The sequence below is a fragment of the Lissotriton helveticus genome, chromosome 2_1, assembly GCF_964261635.1.
Source record: "Lissotriton helveticus chromosome 2_1, aLisHel1.1, whole genome shotgun sequence".
Lineage (NCBI taxonomy): Eukaryota > Metazoa > Chordata > Amphibia > Caudata > Salamandridae > Lissotriton > Lissotriton helveticus.
Window position 1 is genome coordinate 1,894,968,044 of NC_136059.1, and position 17,904 is coordinate 1,894,985,947.

The window sequence follows — 17,904 nt, forward strand, 5'->3', positions numbered from 1 at the left end:
TTACATTACTTGTCACGTGGTCTTCAAGGGTGGCACTGGTGTTTGTCTGAAGTGTATCAATCCTGAATCATTATCTGGTCGGCTGAGGTCATACTGGTGGCTAGTTTTGGATTCCTAGTACATTGGACGGGCTGGTCTGCCCTCACCAGTGCACCTGTAAGAAGTGGCTTATTGTGTTCCGGTGCTCGTTCTTAAGTAAAGGAACCAGTCACAACAGATACTTTTAAGGTAAATTATCCAAATTCCTTTAAAACAACACATCTTTTTCAGTGTTATTACAGATGTGGGATAATAGGGATTTTCCCTGAAGTCCTAATGCAATATTAGATTGTAGTGAAAAAAACATACATGGAATTGTCCTGCTGGGGTACAAGTGCAAAACAATCTCAGAAAGCTTATGTTGATAAGAAAACATAGTACTGAAACAGCTTGTCTTCTGCTGGTCTGGTGTGGGGGCTTTTGGAAGCAGAAGTGCTTCTCGTCTGATGTTAGCCATTCTTGAGTGAGACTCTGGTGGCCAAGACCATACTGGTAGCTAGTTCTGGATTCCTTGTACATGGGAAGGGCTTCTCTGTTCTCACTAGTTCTCTTGTAAAATGCTCTGGCCTGTTGTCCCATTGTGCTGTGTCTGGGTGAAGTCCGGTCAGCTTTCATCTGAAGAGGGTTTCCATGTCTTTCTATATCTGGTCTTTATATCTCTATGTTTCCATTTCCAAATCCTCTAAGAATATCAACACCCGTCTCTTACATGTTTCTCGGTCTCCAATTAGATTCCTTGTTAAATTATGTTATGTTATGTTTAGTAAGTTATGGTATGTTATGTTATATTATATTATGTGTCTGAAGTCTATGCAAGATATTCCGACTTAGAGAGTTTTGCCATAGTGCAGCCTGCTGGTGATGAGTCCATGCATGACAATCCATCTGATGCAACCATTTGAAGATCTTTTGCAGCATGTGTAGGATCTGGAAGCAGGAGGCACACACTAGGTTGACTTGAGCTTTCATGTGGAGCTTGTCGTCTATGATGATCCCTAGATTTCTTGCATGGTCTGTGGATGTAAGTGCTGGTCGTAGATGAACGGAGGTAAGTAAACATTGAAATAAATAAAACAAATTTTGCTGTGCGCTGCATTGCAAAATGAGATGCAGCGCGTGCAACAATATTCATTTTATTTATTTAAATGTTTACTTACCTCCGTTCATCCATATTCCGGTGCTTACTACCCCCCACACTGCCCCTCCCCCGCCACGCCTCACCACCCCACGGAACTGCCTCCACTAACCGCTACTGCCGTGGGTGCTTCTCTAGAGGCCCAGGCCTGGTTCTGAACTTGTAGGAAAAGTGTATCTTAGAAAGTTCTGTTCCTAGTGAGTCGCCCCTCACAAGTGATGTTGGAGAACTTCTCCAGCCCAGATGATGCTAAGTAACAGCTTCCAAAAAGAGAGGTCCTATACAGTTCAGGGGGACACTAGTAGGAAGGTATTAAAAGACAGATTTTTCAGGTTTCGCAAGTGAGGGTCTCTCCTATTTCCGGACAACTCAGAGTGCAGGACAAAAGGTCAAAGGTGAGGCTTTAGGTGTGGTCTCAAAGATAAGCGTTGAGTAGAGACAGGTCAGAAATCACGAGCAGAGATAAGTTGTCTTGGATAAGATCTTGCAGATGTGCTGGTAAATAAGAAAAACATTTTTGGATCATTTATTTGTTCAGCACTAAAAAATCTGGACTTGGCAGGATGGCCACGCGAATTCCATAAATCCATAAGAAGTGTGCTACTGGACCGGCAAAGAATGAACTAAATGAACAGTGTTGTCTGCAGAGGCAACAGCTCCCTCTTGTTCATATTTGCTTTGACACCATCCACCAAGGCTCAAACAGGTAACCAAAATCTCCCCACACATATGCTACATGCCACACAGCCCACCTCTATCACACGGTGGAAAGGAAAGAGTGCAGATATACAAGTATGAACTGGATTTATAACCTCTGCCCGTGGTAGAAGTGAAGCGACCCGTGACCTCGACCAATAGAATTATCCTCCATCGACCAATCATTCTCTGTGTAACATTGTGAGTGTTCAGTCGAGACCCTCGGCTGAGGGTTAGAATTCCTTTGGGTGTATTCTGGTCTGTCACAAGGGTCGGTCACGGGGACATGACGTGGCCCAAGTCCTTTTGCAGGGCCCTTGTACTCCTGCTTCAAAATGAACTTATGCATTTATAAAAGTAGGCTGAAATTTAAAAAATATATATTTTATTGTCAGTGAAGAAGCAGCTCACACCGAAGGGCCACTCTGCATATGCTCTGCGCCTGGCCCGTTTCTAATGCTCTCTCTGTACAGCCTTCCCTTGGCTTGTGGCTAGGTCTGGGCTCTATTAGTCACAATTATGGCAACCTACTTCGGGGTATTGACAAGCATAAAAAAACGTGCAGAGTTGAGAATCACTCACTCTGTCTGGTGAATTCACGCGTCATCTTCACACATGCCACAGAAAACATAACAGTCTGGCCCGAGCATTACTCCAGACAGATACTATCTACAGACACGCAAATTGTACCAGGTAATCAGTTGTCTTATGCAAAAACCTGGGGTTGTACACATACACAGGGTTTTTGGCAATTTGAACAAATCCCTAAATACGAGTGAACACAAAACACACCGTCGGGTACAAAATATAAACTGCATAAATGCTCAGAAATAGAAGTGTATTTATTCTCACTCATGCTCTCCTGATAAGCAGCTGGGAGAGTGACAGCCACAAATGGAATGAAATTCCCCCTCCATCAGAAGTAATAAAAGTCTGAAGTGTTGGATACACGCTTAGCTGCTGTATGTGGTGACTGCTGGCTGTCACATCATTGGAAGATTCACACGTTGTTGAATTTAAAAATGAGGAAGGTTCTGCCTCCCACTTCAAAGAAGCTGCCGTTCCCTCCCCCTGCTGCGTGCTCTTCAGCAGAATATGAAATAAGCAATTCACATCCAAAGTGCTCCAGAACATTGAAGTTAAATTCCGTCCTTGCTTCGCCAAGGGTAATGGATTTTCAGCTTGTGTGGAACCTCCATATGAATTACATCTACACAGTACCGTTTGAACACCCAGGATTGTGTTTTATTTTTGTCTGCAACTGTGAGTTTTACATTAACGTCCAATTCGGTGCAGTAAATATTCAGAAACTGCCAGTTCCAATCTGTCTGCTCGGAGCCGCGTGCACAATTACCTGGGATGCGCTGTGACAGACCGACGGTGTAACAAGGTCTGAACTCTGAAGCAACAGAACAGACACAGCTGCGCTTTGGAGAAGGGGAGAGTTAAAACAGCAAATTACGTTTCCCACACTTCAGCAGCCGTTTTTTCGGGTGTTATCAGTGTATACTGCTTTCGTTTTTACTATAAACATTTTTATGTTTTGGAGTTGTGTATAGCGTTGACATTCATATGTTTAGTCCTGTCTCTGACCTGAATCCTGCAGCACCGTAGGCCAGATTACAAATTGGGAAGAAAGGCTCGAGTTCTGCAGTGGTGCGCGCCCTTGTGTGGGTATGCCTGGTACAAACTTGGGCCTTGTGTCTGTTATTATAACAAGCATTGGCAAAGCTGATAGGTTTCGCCTATGCAAAATCTATTTGCTTTGTCAATTTTTTTACATTGTACAGCAGCGCGAGCTGCTGTGCAACATGACTTAATGAAAAAAAAAATCAGTATAACGAGGTCAGCACTGACCCCTTTTTTAGGTCTCGCGTGTACCGTTGCAGCGCAATGCGCTGCTCGGTGTGCGAGAACTCTTGTGATAAAGGATATTTCAGAAGGGGTTTTAAGCCCCGCCCCTCATTTCCATTGGCTGGCGTCACAGTGTATGCTAAATGGTGGCCTGCCATTGGAAATGAGGGTTTTCTGTAGATGCCCTTTCGCCTCCTAGGAGGACTCGGTGGCCTGCTTTGAGTCTGTCGCAAAGCACTTTCTTATCTTTATGGGGCCATGTGTTTCTAATTAGAAATACATGGCTCCATAAAGACAAGAGATCGATGCCCTACTCCGTGCGGGGCCCTCCCCCAGGCATTAACTCATGTTGATGTTTTAAAAAAAATGCTCTTCTCGACATACCTGCAGCTATTCGCTGCACTTCGTGCTGTGCCCTACTTCGTGCTGTGCTCTTCTCTCCCTGTGTTGTGACGTCCGACCACCACCTTTCACCCTTCACTGCTTGTTTTTAAATGATTCTATCAACATAGATGCAGCTACACGCTGCACACCGTACGGTGCCCTACTCCGTGTTGGGCCCTCCCCCAGGCATTACCTCATGTTCCTGTTTTTAAAAAAAAGGCTTTTCTCAACATACATGCAGCTACGCGCTGCACTTCGTGCTGTAGGGCACAGCACGAAGTGCAGTGTGTAGCTGCATGTATGTCGAGAAAAACATTTACGTCATATCGTAATTTTTAAATGCTTTTCTTCACATAGATGCAGCCTCGCGCTGCACTCCGTGCAGTGCCCTACTCCATGCAGTGCCCTACTCCGTGCAGTTCCCTCCCCCACCATTACCTCATGTTGCGGTTTAAAAAAAATGCTTCTGTTGACATAGTTGCAACTTCGCGCTGCACTCAGTGCTCAATTATATAGCTGCGGTTAGCCAATTTCTTAAAAACGATATGCCATGCCATGATCAAGAACATCGTTTATCTGACTATTCTGTGCAAAAGAGAAGCACTGTAATATTGGCTAACTCCTCATATTGTACGGGCCAGCTCTACATGTAGGGTGTGGCTTAACAGCTAAATCGGCCGACTGTGAAGCTGGGGCAGCGGGTTCGAGTCTGGTGGGAGGCTCAATCATCCTGGGATTCTGGGCGAATCACTTAATCCCATATCAATTAATTACCTAATTCCGGTTGCTAATGCAAAGACGTATGAGATCAGTTTTCAATTACTTATGTAACTATATTTGCAGAAGGTTTGCGAGTTACTATTTGGAAACACTTCAGCAGGGATACAAGTAAAAAAAGGCTGTTATCTGGCTGTCGCAAAGCCCAACAGGCAACTATTGAACAAGTTCTAAATTCAGAAGCAACTACATATGAACAAGCTGTGCTCCTATATTGCTTCCGCCCTGTCTACCCCCAGTCTTCAGTACTTTCTCTCACCACACACACCCCCAGCCTTCCTACCCTCCGGCCCCAGCCCTCCTGTCACCTCCCTCTCACCACACACACCTCTAGCCCTCCTACCCTCCGGCCCCAGCCCTCCTGTCACCTCCCTTCCTCACCACACCCACCCCAGCCCTCACCACCCTCTGGCCCCAGCCCTCCTGTCACCTCCCTTCCTCACCACACCCACCCCAGCCCTCACCACCCTCTGGCCCCAGCCCTCCTGTCTCTCCTCCCCTCTCCCCACCCTCATCCACCGGCCTCCAGTCCCTCCTCTGCTCTCTGTTTCTGTAGTTTCCATCAGCAGCCGCGGCCCGTGGAGGGAGTTGCGGTGGGGCAGGCAGGCGGGGCGGGGGAAGGGCAGGGTGGGGGGTGATAAACACCGGAATATGGATGAATACAGGTAAGTAAACAATTAAATTAATAAAACGCATTTCGTAGCGCGCCCTGCATTGCATTTTGAGGTGCAGGGCACGGAACGAAATGAAAGGTAGAGTCTGGGTGACTGGCTGCACCTTTTATTTGTTCGCAGGAGAGTCTGGGTGACTGTACTTTTTATCCATGTGGAGGAGAAAGTTCGAGTGTGCTCCTGCACACAACACGCCCCCCGCAACCCTGGCAGTGTCATCACGGGGAGTTTAAACCCTATAATGGCCCTGTCCTCTTGAGCTGAACATAGCTTGTTTTTCTTTCTTCTTGTAAACGCATTTGGTGAGATCAACAACGGGCATGACAGAGATCGTTTGCCATGTGCTGCTTTATATTGATAAATGTATAGATCAAGACGTCATTTTCCAGTTGTCTGTGTCATTAGTTTCTTTGTCTTCTTGGTTTGTTTTGGCACTTCGAGAGCTCATAATGCTGTGGGAGGCCCCGCACGGACTTAATTTAATAAACTGTTGAGCTAAAGAGCTTTTTGTGTAAGGGAAGTGTACAAAAGTAAAGTGCTTCATTTTCATGTATCATTGTCCTGTTTACGTGAATTTATAAAGCAAATTTAATAGTTTCCTAGATCATGACGAGTGCAGTAGACTGCATGCTCATGCAATGTAGGTCCTCATATATAGAACTCGAATAGAAGGCCATCACATCAGTCAGATCTGTTTGTATACGTTGATGACATGAGTGACGTAACGCCCTTGTTGTGGTTGATGGGGAAGCGCAGGGGTTGTCCCTCACCCCACCGTAGTAATCCTGCCCTGCAACTGTAATGGATCATTTATATCCACCAATGCCCCTACTTGTTAGTTTTTAAAATTTTAATGTTATAACATTGTTCGGAATATGAATATAAAATATAATTTGGAGAAGTGCTCCTTTACAGTTTGGACGAATACAGAGAAATGCGTAAGTGAAGGTAGAACGAGATAAAAGAAGATAAAAAGAAAAATTTAAATATGTATGTCCAAATTTCGTCACTCCGTAGGGCTGAGGTTTATTTTAGGTAATTTCTAGCTGCTGCACTGCGCTACGTGAAAAAATGGTAAATCTTCCCTTCAGTGCGCTATTACCGTGCAGTATTTATTCCCCTACTCATGCCATTCTGAGTTTTGCAGCTGGGATACGGAATAACATGCAGGAATCAGTGCTTCCGAGCCGAATCAGGCACGTTATTTGCTAATTTTAATCAGAATATCACTCGGACATTTTGTTTGCTTTTTATTTTTAACTTTGTCTTTTTATAACATGCATGATAAGATTAACTTCAGAAACACATGTGAATGTGCCGCTCACAGAGGTGACAGCTTTGCCTTGCTTTACCTGACTTGGAGGTTATCGGAGGAATTTCCTGCCAACTTTTCGCGGCCCCCGCTCTGCGGGAGCCGCTCACAGTGGTGTCAGCTTGCCGTTTCTGACTGGAAGGCTTTACTGAGGGACTGCGAGGACGAGCAGGCCATTCCACTCGCAGCTACAGCCTCTTCCCTCAGCATCCACACCCCCTACCTGGTCTCCTCATTAACTTTTCGTGGCCCCCGCTCTGCGGGAGCCGCTCACAGAGGTGACAGCTTAGCCTTGCTTTACCTGACTCGGAGGTTATCGGAGGGATTTCCTGCCAACTTTTCGCTGCCCCTGCTCCACGGGTGCCGCTCACAGTGGTGTCAGCTTGCCGTTTCTGACTGGAGGGCTTTACTGAGGGACTGCGAGGACCAGCAGGCCATTCCACTCGCAGCTGCAGCCTCTTCCCTCAGCGTCCACACCCCCTGCCTGGAAGGGTTATACAGACCGCAGTCGTTCCGCGACGCGGGACGCGCACGGATGGGCGCCGGGCGAAGCCTGGGCAAAGGACGGGCCGTCTGTGGCCGTCCGGGGCTGGCCAAGGCTGGGCTGGGCCACCTCACTAATATTCGCCCTAGGACATTAAAAGTAAGAGGATCGATTTCCATAAGTATTGTATGTTACTGTGTTGTACTAGTCTCAAATATAGTTCACGATATTAGCGCGATTACTATTAGTATCAAACTGTGGTGTCCATCTAAGAACTCCTATTCCTTTGCTACATTTCCCGTTTTGGATCTCTGTCTTATCATCAGAGGTTGTTTTAAGGAACATGAGTTTACGCACTAGTATTGGAAGGTTATCCCGGGTGGGTGGCCATGTTCAAGGGACCTTAGATAGTTTTATCACCAGGGCGGCTTCCGTATTAGAAATACAACAAATCCAAATACCCTCACCTGAGTCAAATAGAAATAATTCCACTCTAGAAACAACACTAGACATTTCATCTGAGTCAGATTTACCTGTGATGTCTGATAGGTCACCCATGAAAGTCAATCCGTCTATTAAAAATAGAGTCCGAGGATCTACTACAAAAAAAAGGAAGCGTAGGAGGGACAGCGAGGGTGGCAGAAGTGCTAAAACACCAAAAACATCTCGTAGCCCTGCAGGGAATGTACAACCAAAAAAAAGAAAGATCGCGTCAGTCCACCACCTCTCATCTTCATTTTCCATGGAAGATATAATGATGAATATGGAGCACCTGCTTAAATCATTAATATTGCCATTGGTAGAGAGAGTTAAAAGACTGGGTGATCAATTGAGGGTTATAGAAAAGGAATTGGTAAAGCAAACAGAACTGATTAGCGATCCAGATCCACTTACATGAATAGAACCCAATAATAACTTACTATCAGAGCATAGACTGGCTCCCAAACGACATAACGGGGACCTACTGCCCGCACAAGATCAGAAAATCCTGGTTTCCCGCTGTACAGATAAAAGCCCGACTACCTTAAAAGGGAAACAAACGGAAGGGCGGGCTAACAAACAGGGACTTCGCCTACAAATTGCCACTGGGCCTCCTCCTCTAATTAAGAGCCGGAGAGAAAATCAAATAACAATAGATTTGCAACCTGAGGCTGTACCCTACGTCGTGGTTTTGACTGAGGTCCCGGAATGACCGGAGAAAAATTCAGAGGGGTATCAACAACTAAAAAACAAAGTGATACATTGGCTGAGTAAAAACAGGCCATTACCTTCAAATATTAACGGAGAAATCCTCAATGTAAGGAGACTGGGCTGGGTGGGTAATCGTCCATAGGATATAAGGGGGGACGCTGTTATTATTAATTTTAGGGACCGAAGAGCAGTAAGACACAAAGGTGAATGGTATACTGTGGGAGGAAGAAATTAAATTTCCGCACATGATTTAAGTTACTTTTACCCACAATCACTCCTGACACACTCTCTAAGATCCTGTGCCCCATATGGGCCGAGTGTAGAATGTCCTAGTTTCAACGTCCCTACTTTCAATCACTTCTCCACGCTTTCGGGGCTGGAAGGAGTCGATTGACTTTCCCCATCCCCAGAATTCCCATTGGTTGGTAAGACAGGCAACCAACTAAACATAACGGGGGTTAATACTTCGTCATTGGAATTTATCCCCAAAGAAACCACAACAGATAGTGCCGCAAAGGGCGGCAAAGATTATCTATGGGTGCAGTCCCACTCACAATTGCCTCAAAAAAGACGGTGGAACTTGGTACGACGAGGTCCAATTAACAACTTTGTCTGCTACATCATTGGATAATATCACAGCTACTGAATGCTCGCTGATAAAGCTTCTTTATTGGAATATAGCCGGTCTTCGCCCAAAGGTAGAAGACGGCACTGGGCTGAAATTGTTCACCAATTACAATATAATTTGCCTTCAGGAGACTTGGTCCACCTCCGAAATTCATCTGGTTGGCTATAAAACTTATTTTTCTCCCCCATTAGCTGCAGTTTCTGGCAGGGCCAAAGGCGGTTTAAGTATATTTATAGCAAATAACCTAGGGGGAATGAAAATAACACCGATAGAACTGGGGGTAAATTACCAGTTACTTAGCCTCTGTTTTAATAACAAGGACACTTCTGAATTTCTATAACAATATGTCAGAAGGAGAACTGTTGATGGTTCTGCGCAGTCTGCGTCATAAATTATCTTCCTTGACGAGGGGCTTTGGGGGTAAAGAAGGGGTAACCATTATCTGGAGAGGGGATTTTAACCAACACCCATGCCATCAAAGTAATAATAGTCTCTGTGGCCTTGTGGATGAAAATGAAGATCCCATAGTCCATTTGCTCCATTCATGTACTGGAAACTATTTAAATGAAACCCTTTACGACCTGGATCTCGTAATTGCCAACAAAAGAATGCTACTGGTCAGTTGTTGAACCCAACATTTCTCTGGAGGGGGAGTCAACCTACGATAGATTTTATTTTGATATCAAACACCTTGGTCAATCGTGTTATTAGTTTTGCTGCCCTGATTAACATATTAAGCGATCACTGTGCCCTTAGCTTGGAATTTCATTCATTTTACCAGCATCCCATGCAAATTATAGTCAGTGCATTGAGACAGAACACTCTGCACTTGGACAGAACAAACGGATTTTCCATAAAATGGGACAAAGTTGACCCCTTACAGCGCCGGGATACTCTGAGTAGCTGTGCGCTTTAGAAATGCAGGATAACATAACATAACATAACATAACATAACATAACATAACATAACATAACATAACAAGGAAAGTCTTAAAAACAGCTTACCCCTCATTTGTCAAATGCTTGAACTTGCTTGCATCAAATGAGGACATTCTAAGCAATTTCAAGGTGGTCCTAAAAACAATAAATGAATCACTCATGCTAAAGCCAAAAAATAGTCAATCAAGGAATGCAGGCTGGTTTAACCACAGATGCACATTAGCACACTCCAAATTAAAGATAGCTCTACAAAAATCAAACAGAGTGGCAAAGGAAATCGCAAGCCTTAGGAGGGACTATAATGTTGCACTAAAGGAGAGGAAGTCTGAATTAAAACAGGCTTTATAGGACCAACTACATAAAAGCTGCTCTGATAAAAATAGTGCAGCGTTCTGGTCAGTGATTAAATCCCCTTTTTTAGTTGATCACAAAAATTTACCCCCTTTAGATGTGGCTATCGATGAATCAGTCTGGGTGGCGAATTTTTCCAAGATTTTCGAGAAAGGATTAGCCGACTTGGGAGGCGATTCAGGTTCTACCATTAAGCTCCCCGAATCGAATTACCCACTTAGATTAGAAATCACCATCAATGAGGTACTTCAGGCCTTAAAGGCTAGTAAAACCGGCAAGGACCCAGGACCAGATGGGGTTCCTATAGACCTATTCAAATCAAATCTAGATCTGTGGGCCCCACTGTTGACTAGGGTACTCAAGGCAGCTACGGAGGTGGGTCTACTAGACTCTTGGACAAAATCAATCATGGTCCCCATTTTTAAGAAAGGAGATCGTCAGGAAGTATCCTGCTATCGCCCGATCTCACTGCTGGATTCTCTGGGCAAGGTGGCAGGAAGAGTTGTTCTAGAGCGTCTCCAGCGGTGGGCGGACGATGGCAGGGTCCTTTCGGACCTTCAATTTGGATTCCGTGAGGGATTTGGCACAGTCGAACAGGCCCTAAATTTAAACATGTTATTGGGTAAATATGTAAGCGCGAAGGCAGGCAGATTGTACATGGTTTACGTCGATCTGTCTGCAGCTTTCGACTGTGTCTCCCATGCGAAACTCTGGTCTGTATTAACAGCAATGGAGGTTGATTCACCATTGGTGGACTTCTTGCGAGAACTATATTCCAATGCTACCGCTAGGGTAAGGTTTGGAGTCAAGGGCGAGCTGTCAGTGCCGTTTGGGGTAGAGCGAGGAGTTCGGCAAGGTTGTGTCCTGGCCCCCTTTCTTTTCAAACTCTATACTAATCGCCTGGAGATGGCCATGTTGAAGGGGGGCCAGGACCTTCCACAAATAAAAAATCGGCCGATACCCGCTCTGCTCTACGCGGATGACGCTATGATATTGGCCCGCACCCTAATGAACTCCAGAAGGTGCTGGATAGATATTCTGAATTCATGGGGAAGCTGGATTTACATATAAACATAAAAAGACTTTTGTAATGATAGGGAAAAAAGTGGTAAAAAGTATTTATCTTAATAAGGAGAAACTCGCAACTACAGAGCAATTCCCATACTTGGCAATCATTATTGACCAAAAATTAAACTGGATACCCGCAATTGAGGTCAGAAAACTGCATTTCATGAGATCAACTGCAGCCCTTATGAACTTTTCACAAAAACTGGGAAAGAGGCCACCGGTGGAATTGTTAAAGATTTATAGAGCCAAATGCCAGTCAATAGCCCTATATTGGGCTGGCGTTTAGGGTTATGCAAATACCAGCGCCCTGCAAATGGCTGAGAATGCTTTTCTAAGATTCCTCCTTGCGGTACCAAAGAGTGCGTCCACTTTTTCTTGTCACCTGGAATTGGGGATTCCTTACTTGTCAGATTTAGCCAAAATTCGACCTCTTCTTCTTTCGCACCGAATATGGTCGTCAGAAAAAAATGGGTTTATACAACAAATAATCGCAGACAGTATGTCACTAGATTATTCACACAAAATTGGTGGGCTATCTTATGAAAGGCAATTCCTACATGATTTAGGACTTGGAAAAATTAATTAGTTCCAAGTTCTATCCGAGAAATATCGAGGAAAACACTAAAAGCTATTTCTCTTATACATTTAGAGGAACTACGAATCACCAAAGAAGCTATTAAAACATGTGTGCAACACTCTTTGGCTGTTCAAATTACCTTCTCAATCCAGCCATATCTGACCCACGATTTTACCATTTTTGAGAGATTTCTCCTGACTAGGTTCAGGCTAAACCTCTTACATCGCCTGGTTGCTTTTCCAACTAGGAATAATTGAGATCCAGTATTACCACTTTGCCCGTGTGATGAGATGTCTATCCAGGCAACCATCCATACTTTCTTTTTTTGTAAATATTACAACGGGCACAGAAATATTTGGCTGATTCCCTTACTAAAACACATGGGCATTAGAAGATGTCGTCCAGCCTTGTTAGCTCTGCAGTTCTTAGAGGAGGAATGAACATCGAAGTATATAGTTACATTTTTTAAATGTATTTTTGGACATCGATTTAACCTGTAAAAAACTACTTTTTAACTAGCTGCTTTGTCCAAAATAGAATCCTTATGCAAATGTGAAATGGTGAGGAGTTTCACGTGTTGTATTTCTGTTGATGATAATGTTTTGAACTGTAAACTTTTTAACATTAACTGTGATATGATGTTTTATCTGTGTAATTGCTTTTATGGTTTTTTTTATATATTGCAAAAACCGAATAAAGAATACTACTACTACACATGTGAATGCTGCAACACAGCATTTTATTAATCTAGACAGCCGTCCGGTTTGTTTTTCTGTCACTGTCACAAAGTGCATTGTTTCTTGCTGGCTTTGCCAGTGCTTTATGTAATGGAACAGCAAGATAAAATGCTTAGAAATCAAAAACATAACTAAAAACGTTGTCATTTACAGCACCAATAGCTCTAACTTTCACAAAAGCGAGACCTATTGCATTGCAAATGCTTGTTGATTTTACTTTAAGTCACGTTGGACAGCAGTCAGTGCTGCAGGCCAAAATATTTTAAAAAAGCAGCGCAGGGGGAGTTGGAACATGAAGGGGAGGATAAGAAATAAAATAGAGAGTGGGAGAGGGGTGGATTAGAAACAAGGGAAAGCAGATGGGTGAGTTAAGGACAATAGGAGGACTGTGGGTTTTAAAAGAACAAAGGCGAGCGGGTGGGTTTGAGTTATGGGAGGGGTGAAGGAAAGAGCCCGAAAAGTAAAAAAAAATAGAGTACCTGCAAGAGCCTGCAGTGAAAGGATAGCGGTCATTGGAAACAGTACTTGGTCCAGGCTCCATGGCGGGCATAAGACTCAAAGTCCAAGAGGAAGACGGAGGCGAGGAGGATCCGCTGAACAATAAGAAGCAAGCAAAAGTGGGAGCCAGCCAATGGTAAGTAATAGGTGGACTCTAAGCCCCTTTCAAGATTTTTTTTTACATGCAAGAGAATATGCAAGCACAGAGCTGTGCAGTCAAAACCTAAAAACTGCTCTGTCCAGCACACTCCCTAACTGTGGAAAGTTATGCCAGAGCAAACAAAGGAGAAAAGCATGAGCTGTCGGTTCACCTGCCACTTCGTGTTTCTCTGCAGGTGGCCACTCTGAAGGCACCCAGAAAGAAACATGAGGATGGGCACAGTGTCAGACAATCTCCATCGTTCAGAAGCTGGGTTCACAGTGTGCCTTTAAAGACACTAACAGGTATGGCACCAGTCACACTGTCATTGTCTCTGTATCTGCATCTTCAGTCTGCTGCTGGAGAGGTAGACAGTGATTTCTCTTGAAAGGGCACAATCTGATTTGAAAACAATACATCCGAGACAGATGCAGTAAGATGGAAAACCTCCTGAAAGCCACAGGAACATGCCGTAGAGGCAATAAAATTTAAATTGCAATTATGTAGCACTTAACACTCCTGACATGGCATTGGCGTCCTTTACAGTATTTATCTTTGTATTTTGTAGCATTTATAGAATGCATTAGACTAAACAAGACATCAAAGCACTATGCAGGAGAGAAAACTGTGAAGAAGAAGACAGCTCAGAACAACAGAATCCCCCCACCCCCAAAGAAGGATTAATCCACAAAAAGGCAAGTTTTAACTTGCTTGTGGATCAACCGGTGTGAACCAAGGCTACTGATATGTGCTGGAAAGGAGTTCCAAAGCCTGGCAGCTGCCACAGTGAAGGTCTATTTTCCCACCTAGCTTTCTTACACCAAGGTACCTCCACCATGTTTCGTCCAGCCAAACACAGCAGTCTCTTAGGGATATACCAGTTCAGGGTTGGCCTGAGAAAGCTTGATTCCTGAGAGGAAGGCTTTGTGCATCAAGCAGAGTGCTTTTAAGAGCACTCACTTCTTACTGAACGCCAAATAAGAGATATCAGTCCTTCCCTCACAGAGGAGCATTTGGGTATTCACAGAATCAGGCAAGCAGCATCATTCTGGATGATTTAGACCTAATTTAGGAATATTGCTTGGCATTTAAATAAAAGGCTTAAAGTAGTCTAAGAGGGAGGCGATAAGAGCAATGACCACTGACACCCTAAGCTCTTTTGGAAGAAAAGATAATAGTTTCTTCAGAATACCAATCATCCAGAAACAAGAGCTGACGTTCTATTAATCTAGGTGTCAAGACTATGGGCCGGATGTAGGTAATCTCAATTTACCTATTCTTAAATAATAGGTAAATGGGATGTAGATAACTTTTCGGTAAAAATTACCGAATCGGTAAGATTCGGTTATTAAGAATCGGTATTTACCGATTCAGTAATTCCCATTCATTCCTATGGGCCTGGAGGCCCATAGGAATGAATGGGAAGCCATTCAGTATTACCGATTCGGTAAATACCGAATCGGTAATAGGGGGTACATTTTCAAGGGTGGCAGGGTGTCACATTGACACCCTGTTGCAGCCCTGAATAGTGCGTGGGTGCACATGTGGCACACATACATGCCCTAAGGGCATGTAAATCTGCCACATCGCACTTTTGGAAAAGCAAAATAAATGCTTTTTCTAAGGTTTTCGATATTTACCCCCAACTTGTAGTTGGTGGTAAATAACGAATCCTTAAATGTAAAAAGCACTCACTTGAGTGCTCCCGACATTTCGGATTTGGTAATTTACCGAATCGGTATTTTAAGAATTCGGTAATTTACTGATTCCTTAAATTACCGATTCGGTAAATTACTGAATCCGAAATGTGGCCCCTACATTTCAAATGCCCAATACCGATCGGTAACAGCCAAAATTCGGTAATTTCGGCTGTTACCGACCGGTATTGGTCCACCTACATCTGGCCCAAAGTGTAATCGCAAATCACACCCATATTTCTGGCCGCGTCCACTGAGGTTGTGAGTAACACGCTACACAGGAGTAAAGAGATAATTGTTAGTCCATTGGTTATTAGGGTTAGGCTTGTATGCTAAAGGAAAACATTCCATGCATTGCAGTTTCTTTGTAGCAAATTAGTGACTTAGGTGTTATCATTAGAGGGGGCTATATGAGAAGCACATGAATTCAAAATAATCTTTAAAACAGAGGGACATGATCATTACAGTAGTTTATATACAGAAGAGGCATATAGAAAGGAAGCAGAGGTACATTCAAAATAAGTAAAGGAGGAAATAGTCATTTAAGGTCACATTTTCTTCTGGTATTTAAGGAATATAGCAGGTGGAGGTGTTATGCTACAGCATGCAATCTGTGGATGTAAACCTGTGGAAACAGTTTTAAATTCTGCTCTAAAGGAATGTGGCTTCTTAAAGACATTACAGATACATGCCTGACCGCAAAAACCAAGTCCAGTATTTGCTGACACCCCTTTACTAGCTACTGTGAAGCTATGCGACATTTAAGCAGATATCCGGACCCATAATTACAATTTCACAACACCACCCTCACCCCACTGTATGCAATGCAAGCAATCATTTTGTTAATATTGATAAATATGATGTAAATTTACACCATGATATATGTGCTCATAATAACAAACTCACATCTCTTTTGTTGAATTCACACGATATGACCTCCCCCTCAACCCCAAGTCAGAAATACGTGATGAGGCAGGTCCTGCTACTTAGGCCTTACGCAACTGATGAACAGATCACAGGTGGAGGACATGTAACCCTTAGACAAACGCCTGAACAGGAAAACACAGATTGATCCCAGAGATAGGCAGCAACACCACAATGGTCTCAGGAGATTGGCCCAAATAAAACAAACTTGGCCAAAAACACCATAAAGTCAAATGCCACTCCAAGTTAGTAACCTACAGCCAATCAGAACACAGCATGCACATTACACTCACCAGTGATCATGACCACTGGCCTTCAATTGTGTCCACATCGAAGCCCACATGCGCTTCCTATCAAACAACCAGATTTATGATCTTGTGACGAGGCCCAAATTTCTGTCTCCGAAGGAATACAAATCGTTATATGACGCTTCATCTAATGTATAAAATTACATCCGAAACTAAAGTTCCTTGAGACAGTCTTCAGACCCGGACTCAGTTGCCTGCTCTCCCTGACACGTTTAGTTAAACCAATTATTTTGCGAAACGACTCTTTTTAAAAAAGAAATTCGAAGCAAATGTGTATTCAAGCAACAATTTCAAACCCAGGAAGATCCCTCTGTGTTCCTACTTCAGAAGTATATTTAACATGATAAAGTATTGCTACAGTTCATGAAAATCATTTACAGCATGCAAAGATTACACATATAATAAAACCATGTTATATATGTAACCCAACAAATTAAAATATAGTAAGGCAGCTGATAAACACACTTTAGCAAACAAAATTCAGTGCCTCGTAGTGGAGCACGCCTGGCCCTAGACATTCAAACATGGGCAATTGTAGTTAACAAAAAATGTGTCCAAACAGGTTTCAAACACATTGCACATATACAAATAGGAGTTTATACCTTGTTTTAAAAGATGCATTCTTCATTCTGGACTCTTGTACTCTGATTTTTGCTGGTGCTGCCACCAAAAGGCTGACCTAGATTGGCTTCTTCTGTCTGATAAGCGTGGACATGTCTCCCAACTTCTACTGTTATTCTATTGCTATTATTTTGTACTGATTATTCAAGCCAGGTTTTGCCCTCGTGTAATTGCATGTGCAACCTGAACCCAACACAGGGCACCCTTCCGTGGCCTCTTCCAGGGCACATCTGTTTTGGCAGGATACTTGTGGATTCATCTCGTGGTACCTGCAACTTTTCCTTATGGATTAGAGCTACCTGCCTGCTTCGTGCACCTTCTTGGAATTGATGTTTCACAACCACTGCACTCCAATAATTTCCTTCTGTCGTTATGATGACTCAATCATTTAATTAGAGTCAAAACTTCTTTTTTTTCTGGTTAGTCATTGTAGATCTACAACCTTATAAACTCTTATATTATCTTTGTATACTCCATATACAAAATTGTATGTACTGTGGGGCATATTATCAAGACAGGCGATACAATTATCGCCGCTTTAACGGCAGAAAACTGCCGCTAAAACGGCGATAAGAGGCTTGATAATATGCTCTATGGAATTCCAATAGAAGCCCATGTTAAATGTGAAGGACATCTAACATGGACTTTAATTGGAATTCCAAAGAGCATTTTATCAAGCCCATTATAGCCTTTTTAGCAGCAGTTTTCTGCCGCTAAAATGGCGATAATGTTATCGCCTGTCTTGATAATATGCCCCTTTGTTCTCCTCTGTACTTTCTCTTTCTCCTTTCATGTGATCACTTTTGCAGCCCAAAATTTTCCACCAGATACGCTATGTTCACTTTTTCACTGAGCTATGACTAATATTTCAAAA